This window comes from Furipterus horrens, unplaced genomic scaffold (genome assembly GCF_987537825.1).
Source record: "Furipterus horrens unplaced genomic scaffold, mFurHor1.1.pri manual_scaffold_5, whole genome shotgun sequence".
Taxonomy (NCBI): Eukaryota; Metazoa; Chordata; class Mammalia; order Chiroptera; family Furipteridae; genus Furipterus; species Furipterus horrens.
Window position 1 is genome coordinate 8,718,982 of NW_028327175.1, and position 12,993 is coordinate 8,731,974.

Here is a 12,993-nt window from a genome sequence, read left to right on the forward strand (position 1 = left end):
TGGTCCCATACAGTGTCAATGAGCATGCTGAGATACAGGTACTCTTATATGTAGATAAGGTAAACTAGAACTACTTTTTTTGAAAGACAGTTTGACAAAAAAAAAAAAAAAAATCAGGTTTTAAAATGCATATCGTCTTGGACTTGATATTTCCACTTCCAGGAATTTATCATCTACACATATTTGAATGTATTCACAAAGACATTTCTCTAAGAATGTCCACTGTGGCATTATTTTTATTTAAAGGATTGGAATGACCATCAGTAGAGGTCTGGTTTAATATGTTATTAAGTCCATGCAATGATCTAGTGTACAGCCATTCAGAACAAAGTAGCTCTTCTTGTGTTCATATAGGAAAAGGTTCGATCATGTTAATGAAAAGATAAATAATAAAGCCAAGTGCAGAGCAGTTTTATGATGTACTTCTAATACGTACTGGAAAGAAAAGAGATATGTATGTGTGTATATGTGTAGACAGTTTCTGGAAGAATGTAAATAAGGGTAAGGAACTAGACTGAAGATGTATCGGTTTCCTAGGGCTGCAGTAATGCCACCAACTGGGTGGCTTAAAGCAAAAATTTATTCTCTCACAGTTCTGGAGTCCAGAAGTCAAAAATCAGTTTGTGGACTGAGTTCGTTCCTTGCGAGTGCTTTGAAGGGGAGTCTCGTTCACACCTGTCCCCTAGTTTCTAGTGACGGCTGGCTCTCCTGACATCCTTTGGCTTGTAGATACCTTACCCTGCGTCTGCCTCTGTCTTCATGTGACGTTCCATAGTTGGGTTGGAGAAGGGGCCCATCCTGCTCCCGAGGGACTTCATCAAAGCTAATTACATCTACAATAGCCCTGTTTCCAAATAAGGCCACATTCTAAGGTATTGGTGAATAGGACTTCACCATATCTCTTTGGAAAGACACAGTTCAACCCATAGCAGAAGGATATGGCCATCTGGGCTTAGAGAAAAAAACTAAAAAAAAAAAAAAAAAATTAATTAATAAGAAAAGATTACTAGTTAAGTGATGCAGGCATGATTAATTGCTATTTATAGTCCTGGTCCCTTCTCACACAAACATTTGGACGACAAATACCGCGCTGTGTAAACTGGTCCTCCGGATCGCCACAGTTGACATTCAATTCATTTTACAATGTTTCTCTCTCACACTCAGAAGATTTCCTTTTGGTTGGAAAGAGCATGAAGTTAAAATTGCATTTCCCTCAAGTGATGTTTTTATTTCATGGCATTGCAGAGGGGAAGGGGCCTTCAGATTCCTTTCCCTGTGTATCTGCAGCGCTTGACAACACCTTCAGCCAGAGACCCGGCACCTGCAAATGAAAACCCCTCCACAGCGGCCCTTTCTGAGGCAGGATAGTCTGAAGGTTAAAATCAGAGGCTGTGCTCGAATTCTTCCTCCTGAAAAACGTTACCATTTTGTCTCTGGTCAGCCATCTGAGCGCTGAGAAATTACTTATGTGTTTAATATTTTAAAGTAATATGCATATATAAAATATGTATAAATATATATTATTAAATGTATCGACATACATTTTAAATATATTTACATTACAGCTACTAGCATACTTGGAGACGTTTGGGGGCTTTATACTACGTCTTCTCTGAGTGGCAATGTTAACCCAACTTCTTAGAGATAAATTTCAAAAATCAAAATACAGACGTAGTAACCAGATAAGGGAGAAGTAGTGAGGCCAAACAGAAGGCAAAATGAAAGAACTGGATAGCACAAACATTAAGAAACAGCAATCAGCGATCTGAAAAACACTAAATAGCCACATTTTCATGGACATTGATGCTTGCGAGTCCATTTGTGAGCAGATAATGCTCATTGTATAATTTAATTAACACTTTTATAAGAAAATACATAATATAAATATAAGTTCCACAACTTTTTTCTTTTTTTGAAGACTTAAGTCTTATTTTCAGGATGTTCCAAAGAGACTTATTCTCCTGCAGAGAATGTTAAAAACAAAGTCATTTCATATTTATAAGGAAGAGCTGAAAGCCTTGAAAATAATAGGAGAAACTTTGTAGGAAATTTGCCCAAGAAATCTTTCAGAAAACTTAAATACTTTAGGCAATTTGAAAAAAGGCACGAATTCTGTGAGTGAAAAGGTCCCATAAAATTGTGACAAACTGTTCCATTCACAGTCACCCTGCCAGATTTTGTCACACACTACAAGAGACATTAATAAATATATGTCAGCCTGTCATTTCTTCACAAAATACTCCTTTTACCCAAATAAATAGGCTTGTTTGAGGCTACAATGGCCATCTTTGTTTCAGAAACACTGACACAGTTTGTAGAGACACGCTGTTTGCGTGGAGCACGGATAGTACAAAACCCTTTGTACCTGAGCAGAAGCAACCACGGTGACTCGTTAGAAATGTAACAGAGCTGCAGGGCTCTCAGACGCACCGCACAAAAACGCACTCAGCAGTCACCTGGAATTGCAAGGATGACGTTCTCATCACACAAATGAAGCTCGATATTAAAGTAACTTTGCGCAGTGAAGAAGCTCAGAAAAGCGAGGGTCCAAATTTATACCCTTGCTTTCATTAATTGCAAAAGAAAACATTTCTTCATTACCTCTATGATTTCAAGAAAGCTTCTCATGATAATTAAGGCCTAGAAATAATAATACCACAGCTTGTGATAAAAAACTAATGGCTAGGCAATCTGTTAGACCCAGTCATGGTCTTCCTCTGGTGCACTGAAATCCGATTTTTTTTTTTTTTAACCAGGAAATAGTACACTTGGTTCCTGGGGATGAGCAGTTGATTGCCAAACAACAGTTCATTCAGCATTAAGAAGAGTCATTATTATGTAGCCCTTTCTAGAATTCACAGTTTAAAATGGTTTGTTGGGGAGCATGGGGGAGGCTTGCGGCGGGGGGGGGGGGGGGGGCAGTGGAGGGACCCAGCAAAAAAGAAGAAAAAGGACTCATGGACAACATGTGGTGATTTGGGGAGGAGGGGTGGGGGGAGGGGAAAGAAGGTATGGGGAGGATGAATGGTAATGGAAAAAAATACAGTGACAGGGTACTACTAAAAATAATAATAACAATAAATGTTTTTATGGTTACTTCTTTGTTTTCCCTTTAAGGGAGACTTTTGTAAAATTACTCATGACTGTACATTGAGAACTAAAAAAACCCCAGAGAAAATGTAAACTATTAGAAGCCTTAATAAAGCAACAGTGAAAAGGAGGAATACATGCAGCCAGGATATCAATTAAATCCTATTTTGAGTTAGGTTGACTAATTGATGTATCCCACAAAGTACGCTACAGAAGGTCACTGATGGATGAGGTGTGTATCTGGAAATATATGCTATTAATTTGCTCACCAATTGTCAAAGCTAATATTTTTTAGCACAATCAAGTCTCTAATATTATTGCAACCTGCCCTTGACTGGTTTTCACTAGGGGTTCAACGTTAGAGTTTTCTTTTATTTTGTTTTTTTTTTTTTTTTCCCTTTTGGACTTAACATTCTGCTATTCTTCTAAAAAAAAATACTTTCTAAATAGTTTCCCTCACTTGATTGTACCCAGCCAGAGTTGGTTTGGGAATGGGTTTTGCAAAATCAGGGGTTTTACCCAAAAATGGCTAACTTGGGTTTTGGTTTTGGCGTCTCAGCCTAGAAGAACATGGAGGATTTTCACTTTCCAAGTTTTCTTAACTGACTGGTGACACATCCTGAAACAAGAATCTCTGTGTTTTTTTTTTTTTTTTTCAATAATGCCCTCCCCCTTTTCTGGCAGGGTAGCCTGTGAAACCTTGCTAAAACATGTTATTTTAACACTACCAAACAATAAAATCAAACTTTTACAACTTACTTGGTTGTAGACCTGGGTAAGTGTGTGTGGGTGAGGGGCTTTACCAACCTGCAGTCGATCTTGTTTATTTGGGGGGGAAAAAAACCACAACATTTTTACATTGCTCCCATTCTTCCTGGCCCTGCTCCCTCTTTTCTCTCCGTGCCAAGAAACTCTGACTATGATAGCTCAGAGTTTGACAGTCTATGTCCCTCACGCTCTCAAGTTACCTCAGGACTCCAACTCCATCTATTCCTTCACCAACTTGATATGCATGTGGCAAAGGAACTTAGCCTTTATGTACCATAATTCATTTAACTCCATGACTCCTTCTATTGCAAGACGCATCATTATTTTATTTACTGCCAAAAAGAATGAAAATGTGGCTAATATAAAAATAGATGCATGCCATTAAATGTATGACCTATTCTAACTTCAGATATACTAAAATGTGAAAAAAAAATATCTTAGAATTGATAAACTCGGTAATTTAAGGCAAGAAGAACAGAGAATACTTTCAAATGTCCTTATGAAGTTATTCATTAAACCACTGACCTTCTCTCATTTTTGGTTTATTGATTGACTATTACCCTGCCTATCTCTTTCGCTTGATCTCTTCATTTGTGTATATATATGTGATGTCTCCAATGTGCAGGCCCTATTGTAGGTGCTGGAGGCATGCACTAAAGAAGAGATAGTCTGTGATCAAGGAGCTCTCGTTAGGGAAGTGGTTACCAAAAGAAACTTAAGAATTACAAGAGCGACTATTGCTATACTAGGCAGAAGTACAGAACTCCATTGAAGCACCATGAAAGGTGACTTACCTGAGTCCTGCAGGGGTGGGGGAGAACTCTCCAGAAAGACATCATCTGAGCCAACATCTCAAAGATGAGTAAGAAAGGTTAGCCAGTCCAAGGAACATGGCAGACGAGAAAAGAAGAGATAAGCATTTAAGTAAAGGAAATACTAGGAGGCAACAAGAGAAATTTTAGCATCGGGTTCTGGCAAGTACAAATGGTTCCCAGAAGACCGCAGGACAGGAAGAAGTAACGTGAATTAAGGCCAGCCCTTGAATGGCCTTGTGCTGAGGAGCTGAAAATTGATTCTGAGGAAATTGGTGAATCAGTGAAGGGCTTAAGCATAAAGTGACAAGATCAGTTTGACCCTTTAATTTGTTCAACCTTTATTGTGTAAGAATCAAATGAATAGGGGATGATAATTTGGATCTCTGTATCCTTGATTTCTGAATATACACTATGATTGTAATGGATATTCAGTTTAGTCTTTTTCTTCTGGACATGTCTATCCATCCATTATGATAATTTTTTTTCAGCACCCTATAATTTTCTTCCTTTAGTATTTCTTTCTGAAATTTCCACTAGTAAGGTATTTGGCTCCACAGATTGATCTTTATGTTCCTTTTCTTACTCAAATTTTCCATCTCCTCAGCCTATGGCTCTACTTTTGGGAGCATTCCTAAAATTTATCTTCCAACTCTACTACTCACTTTTATGATAGAAACAGTACATAATATTTTTAGTTTCTTAGAACTCTACTTTTTTTAAACAGAAATCTGTTATTGTTTATGGATTTAATAGCTTTTCAAATCTCCCCAAGGATATTAATTAATAAATGGTTTTATCATCTGTATGATTCCTGGGGAAATATACTTTCTTCACTTTCTCTATTTTCACCTGCTTACTTCGGTCACTCTGTCTGTGGGGATAGTTTCCCTTACCCTTCTGTGATCCAGAATTGTTCTTTCATATTTATGAGTGGAGCTTTGAAGGCTGAATGGAAGCTCGGTGCTTACAAACATGGTTAGCCGACTTCCCTTCAGGAAGTTTGTGGAGGGAGCTGGTCACTCCGTGAGGGCTTCTCAATCACTAGTTGTAGGAGTTTTTCTCCCAGGTGATTCGGTTCTTCTAAGGAGGAAGCATTCTAGTCTCTCATTTGGGGGGCAGCTTCCTGGTTGCGGTATTGTGTGCCTATGAAGGAAAGAGAACTTGGGATGGGGGGTGGGGCGATCCAACTATTCTATAAATTTCTAATAAGAGCAGGCTTTTATTAGTTTCCTTGTGTTGAGCTGTGAGTCTCGTCCTCACTCACCCTCTACCAAGCCCGGTCTCTGAATCACCAGCCACTCTTATTCAAGTTCTCCAGGTGATAAAGAAAATGCTCGTCTCCTGTGGTAATGACGGGCGAAGTGGGGGCGTGATAGGCATTAGTGCTCTGTGTATGGTGGGCTTTGAGAAGTTGGAAGGACATGGTGGTCAGTGTTCCATTCCTTGAATAGAAGATCAACGTATATAACCTTACCCTCTAATCCCTGGTCCAGCCCCATGGCTCAATCTTCCATCTACCGTTCCACTATCGGTGTGAACTAAGCCTTTCCAAGGTTCTGTGGCATGAACTGCTTCTACTAGAGTTACTGCACTACCCACGCGTTCATGAGGTCTGAGGTCCTCTGCCCTAATAAATCAATGCCTGCACTTGCATCCACTTTCCATCATTCAGTGGTTTGTTCAGACAGTTTGCCTGCTCCAGCCTTGTTCTGTTCCCTTTGTCCTTCTGTGTCTATAAACTTTTATTCATTTAATAGCCATTTAGTGGGGGCTTGGGAGAGAGGGAAGGAAACATGTGAGTTCAATCTGCCTTCTTTAACTGACTACTCTATTTGCAATTTAGATCTGCAATGTTTTAGCTCAAATAATTCTTTAGGATCATATGTGAAATAAACACTTTCTGAACTATAAATTCATAAGCATAATATGAACATCATGAGAGACATAGAGACATTTGAAGTTAGAGCCATCCTAAAAAATCAGAAGCATACAGTCATGCACCTTAGCTAATAGTTACCCTCTGCTTTCTTCTATTTTTGTACCATGTGTAGCCTCCCTGAAATTTTTTTAAGTCATAAGCCAGAATGGAATAGTAATATGTCAGGAAAACCCAGGCAACTCTCACGCCAACCCCAAGTTTCTCATTCTGTTCTCCCAGAGTACTTCACCAGTACTTCAAGGCATGTATGCATACATTCAGACTTAAACAGTTTTTTAATCTAGATAAGGGCCGACTTTTCCAGTCTTAGCTCAGAAAAACATATCTTGAGGGTGGAGGGATTGAGAAAAAGGAAAAACGGCTCATGGACACAGATAACAGTGTGGTGATTGCTGGGGGGAGGGGGGTATAAATGGTAATGGAAAAAAAAACACAAGAAACATAAATTTTTAAAAAAGAAAAACATACATTTTTTTTACTTTTTCATAATTGACACAGTATAACCAAATAAACAACTAAAGTTTTTTAAAAATCTTTATTTTTCCTTGTAACCTTCTCTATAAATGCACTCTAAATGTGGAAAAACCTGAAAAGATCCTCAAACACCAAAAACTTTTAAATATATACATATGTATCCTCCTCAAGGAGGGAGTAGGTTTAAAATGTCTTGATAAGCCTTTGTGGTGGAGAATGAGATTTGAAGGCATTCAAAGCTTGAGTTTAAAGCGATAAAAATTTATCAGCATGTCACCAGCAAAAGTGTACAGTCGTCCCTCTCTATATTGTGGTAACTTATCGCGGCCTCACTGTATCGCGGGATTTTTAAAAATATTATATTTAATATTTATCATGAATTTTTCGCTCTATCATGGGATTTTGCGGTACTGTACAGTAAATACTAAAATAAATGTAAGGTTCCTGCTTCGCAGATTTTCACCTATCGCGGGGGTCTAGAACGTAATACCTGCGATAAGTGAGGGGTGACTGTAGACTCGTACAAAGACAGGTGGGAGCAAACAAAAGGTATTTCTGGATCACTTTGCATATGCAAAGAATGGAAATTTGAGGATGGGAAAAGAGTATGGCTCTGCAAATGAGCAAAGGATAATATTTTTAATAATAAGGATAGCTGATATTTAAACACATATATGTCTGTCCAGAAAGTATCCACCCACATAACATGAAAAATAGAAACATTTATGGAAGAAGATACAAGATACAAGAAACATTGTACACAGGACAATGATGCCTCAGTCTCCCTCAAAGCTATGGTTTCTTAAGGAAATCTGGTTCCTTGGTAGCGGTTTGAGTCAAGTCATTAGCAACTGCAGCATGATGTTCCCTCTGCTCTGGGAACAGAAGCCGCAGAACAAATTTTTCCACAATACGTTTCGTGCCAAGATCCTGTGTCAAAATCTTGGACACAGAACTTTTTGGAATCCCCAGGTCAGCTTCTGGTTCTCGCGCTGTCAGTTGCCGATCTTTGTTGATTGCAGTTCGTACGTGTTCAACATTCTCAGGTGTTCTGCTCATTGCAGGCCTTCCAGAACGTGGGTCACTTTCCCCAGATTCTCAGCCATCTTTGAAGTATTCGTGCCACACTTCTGTTTGCACTGCACTCATTGCATCGTCCCTGAAAACCTTCTGAACCATCTGGATAGTTTCTGCGGAATAATGTTCAAGCTTAAGGCAAAATTTTATGCAGATTCAGTGCTCCGCTCACTCACCTAGTAATTTTGAATGCGACAGCCACACAGTACACATGCTCACTCAACAGCGTCTACCATCCCCACTGACTAGTACAGTGAAGTCGTCATCGTTCACACATGCGCATTCTGGTCCGCTCTCCTTGGCTGCGAGGTGACATTGATGCCACATAAAGTGTGCTTGTTATATTAACAAGAGCTGAACTTTTTCTGGACACACCTTTGTATATGTATATGCGTCTATGTCAAAATAAATATGTATTTTCAGTATCAAAACATATGATCTAATATATAGAATTGATGTCTATTATGTCAAAATAAAATAAACCCCATTTACTTTCACACATTTTCAAAAAGGACAGCAGCGTTCACAAAGGTCTTGATTGAGGTGGGTTTCATTCATATGGGGGGAGTGAACCCATCAAGGTAGGACGTTGAATTTGACATGATGCAAAACAGAGATGGCAGACAAGGAACAGCAAAGTGAACCGTGAACTCAAAAAAAAAAAAAAAAGGAGCAGAAACAAGAGGTCCACACCAGCATGGCCAGGAAAACTGTAAATCATCTCCCCTGGAAACTCCGCAGAGAGACAGGCAGGAACTCAAGGTTCCCATTCGAAGTTCTCAAGACATTAGCTGACATCTGGGTTAGTTTTCTGCAATGTCTCTGGGTCTTAAAAAATGCAAGCAAAACCTGTAGCTTGCTGAAGAAGACTGAACCTGATACTGTTACCTGCCAAACAGGAAGGTATTTAACCGAAGCAAAGACACCATAGAAAGCCTCAGGAAATTGCCTCTGCTGAGTGTTCCAGGGTAAGATACATAACTTCATGGGGCAGGGAAAAGTGATATTGTAGGTGGAATTGAAGTACTGGATGGGAGGCAGGAGTGAATGCCCCAGGGTTCTTAAGATCCTTGTAGTCTGTGGTTCTAGGAGCTATGCAGACTCAGACCCTTTCAATATTTCTCAAATGTAACTAAAGTTAAACCGATGTTATGTAAAATGGCCCAAAGCCTTCTCTGCAAAGGTCAGCAAAGCCACATGGTAGTCCTTACTCTTGTACAAGCCAGTGGTAGGGTAATGGAGGTCTTGCAAAAACTATTCCAGTATTTCCTGTTGGATAAACTCTGTCATTCTCTAAAAACACCAAAAGGGGAAGTGAACAGAGTCCAGGGCAGAAAAGCTTCCAAAAGAGGCCAGGCCTAGGCAAGGTTGGGAGAGCCGGGGAGGCCTCTTCCACGGAGCTCCTCCTGGTCAGAGCAAACTTTGCCTTTCTGCGAAAAGGGCTGGCACGCTAAATTATTATTTGTATTCATAATGCTTCCTCATAAGCACCCTCTGGAGATCTGCATTTTAATTCAAGATGTGGTCTCAATTTTAGGGATAAATCAGTAAAAAGGGTCTGCACTAGCCTGTCATTTTCCTCTTCTATTTTGAAGCTTTCTGTATGGGAGTTAACTTCTCCCAAAAAAAGCATTTGGAAAATTCCTGGTTAGGCCACTTGCTTGTTTTGTGAATGACATTTGTGGTCAACTTTAACATATATAGCATGCCTTCTTATTGCTGCCTTTTTCATGCATGTTTTTCTTATTTTGGCATTTTTATGGAAGTGATTAAAGATTATTTGGTTTCAAGCTGGTGCAGAAATTGTGGAGATGTAGAAAATAGTCTCTAGCTGAAATCTAACATACACATGCCCATACAATCATAAACACACACATATGCATGCAACATTCTTAAAATATGTGCAGAGAGCTTTTGTTTGCTTCAGATTGTTTTTCTTTTTTGTCTTTCTTTCTCTCCTTCTTTTCTCTCTCCCTTTTCTTTCTTCCTTCTTCCTTTCTTCCTTTTTTTCTTTTCTTCTTTCTTCTGACAATGTGAAAGGAGAGAAATGAAAGTAAATATGACTTTCATTTCATTTTAGGCTTGCTTTCTAATAGAGGAATCATTGTTTCAATGCCCAAACCTCCTGCTTTTACCCAGAGTTAAATGTTGTAGAAATGTTGTTTCAAGTCGGATTCAGAATGACTTAAATATTTTTGCAGGGTGTCACCTTCTAAGCCATCATTAATGTTTTCAGTTTCAATAGCAAGTTGTACTGTTATAGTAACTCTTAAAGGAATATTATTTCCCCACCGCACCCCATTCACCCACCTCCCCCCAAAACATTAAGCTGAAGAGAAAGTAAATTCTGACACAGTGATTAGTATTCAGGAAGTTACAAAAAATATCCCTAAGCAGCAAAATGGTTTTTATTCTATTAAATCAGTTTTCTACACTGTTGTATGATGAACTTTAACCATTTGAAGAGAAACTCTGTTTTTTTTTTTTTGTTATTGGAAAGTTGGGACTCATGTCAGAATGAAATTTTTGTCAAGAATTCTACAGCTCTTCGAAGAGTTTAAAAGCCTAGTCAATATCCCATATCTGCCTGTAGACCTAATGGAAGACAAAATCTATTCTATTTAATTACTACCTAGAAGGTTTAATTAGAGTATCTGATTTCACTGCTATCAAATCTAATAGCTGGGTCTGCATAATATTTGTTATAATTGAAAGGAAATTAAATAATGAATATATTTTTAAAATTTTTACATATTTATGTTGTTATAATAATAACGATGATTAAAGGCATATTCAGCCCTGGCTGGGTAGCTCAGTTGGTTAGAGCATGGTCCTGATATGCCAAGGTTGTGGGTTCAATCTCCAGTCAAGAACATCAACCAATGAATGCATAAATAAAGTGGAATAAGTCGGTGTTTCTCTCTCTCTCTTCCTCTGTCTCCCTCCCTCAAATCAACTAAAAAATAAGATTAAATTAAATTAAAATAAAGGATATTCAAAAAACTTCTTCAGCTATTTATAATATTTGGTTGCTAGGAGACAATTATGAATGAGCTAATAACATTATTATTAAATGGGTCATAAAGAAGTCTTAATAAGCATGAACCTAGCTAACTACACACATTGAGGCTCCCCTAAAAAGTAAGATGATCTCTAATTCAGAGCCTGGCCAAATTATTTGCAAATACTTGATATGGTTAATTCTCCTTTTCACAACATAAATGTGTAATGAAAGCTTTCAACCATACTGTAGAAATATTTTCTGTGACATTTCTGTCATGATTGATTTGATCTGTTTTATCATGATATGCAATGATATCATTTAGAGATTAGTCATTTGCCTCAGTACACAAAGTGGGGGCTATGCCAGTATTAGCCACCAGGTCTCCTATACCCAGCGCAGTATACCCCCCATTGGACTGGAAGAAGTATCTCCCCTACTGAAGCATCTCAAACTTCAGCCTTCCTTATTATGATAAATTATCTAATGGTTTGTGTCCTCATTAGCATTTGCATTCTTTACATAGTTCTATTATATTTTAAGAAGATCCATTCAGACAAGTAACAAGTATATTTACTTACTTTTTAAGTTAACATCTCTTTATTGCTTTAAAAAAATGTCCTTGATTGTTTTGTGTGTCCAGACTTGCCTGGTAATTCAGCTTGGAGACTATTCAATAATAGTGAATAGTGAATAGTGCCAATTCCCAAACCAAAGACTAAGTTTGCCACCCGATTCATGTCAGGTTTGACTTTCTTGTGTGAATAGCACTTCCTTGCAACCCTACCTCTATTCCCTCACAGTATTTTCTTTGCCTGGGTTGAAGGTCATATCTCCTCCTAGGAGCCTTGCTCAGGACTGCCATTACGGTGAGCATTCCTCAGCTAAGAAGAACCAGATGGCCATGAAGGGGCGACGTTAATGTTCCCTTGGGCAATCCTTCTCCACAAGGGACAGAATGTGCTGACTTACCACTACCCTGATTTTTACCCTAATCCAAACACAAAGGACAGTTGTCTTATCTCAATGTCAGGCACACATACCCCAGAAGATCCTAACTCTACATAGCTGAAGTCGACCTGTTTGGAGAACAAATTGTTTGAAGAAAGCTCTGAGTTGTACCAGGTATTATATGTAGGACCAAGATAATTTTCTGATCTAATTAAAATATTTGGGCAAAATAGTAAGACACTATGATTTTACATTAAGATGCTCAGAGATACTTGGAGGTTAAAAAGAGTATGCATCTATCAAAAGATAATAAATTGTAGCTAAATTCACAGCAGTTGCAATAATGGAGACAATATGGATAATTTTAAAACTCTAATATCTCTCTCCTCCTTCCTTCACCTTCCTCAAATGATTAAGAGGTCTTTCAGAGTAGTTGAAAGATCACTGGGCAGGGTAATAGGAGTTAGAAGAACTGGTGTGAATCTTGGCACCTTCACCAACAATCTACATATACTTGGAGGAATTCCCTGACTTCTCTAAGACCCAACTTTATCATTTTTAAAATGGAGACAATTTTACTGGTCCGGCTTCAAGATGGAGATGAGGATCGAATGAAAATACATTTAAAAATGTTTTAAGCTTGCATGCAAAAAAATGTATAATCAGCATCTTCATAAGGTCAAACTAATTTCCACATTCTATCACATTCCTTTTCTGACCTGTGGCAGAGGTGCCCCTAACACCTGAGCAACAGAAGACTACAGAAGAGAAGCGAAGTCCCCCTCTGCACACCCAAAACATCCTTAGCACCTTCACAATGTAGAATTGCCTTTTGTTGCAATATCCTGGCTACCAAAGATGTCCCTGAAAGAAAAGCC

At 38.5% G+C, this 12,993-nt stretch overlaps 1 long non-coding RNA gene across 1 annotated transcript; it reads right to left on the reverse strand.

Moving 5' to 3' along the window:
• Window positions 1–448: 448 nt before the first annotated feature.
• On the reverse strand, window positions 449–4,807 carry LOC150008171 (uncharacterized). Its single transcript, XR_016511277.1, has 3 exons — window positions 4,653–4,807; window positions 2,366–2,456; window positions 449–965 (listed from the first exon to the last, which is right to left on the reverse strand). It is a non-coding gene; the product is annotated as an uncharacterized LOC150008171 (long non-coding RNA).
• Window positions 4,808–12,993: the final 8,186 nt, after the last annotated feature.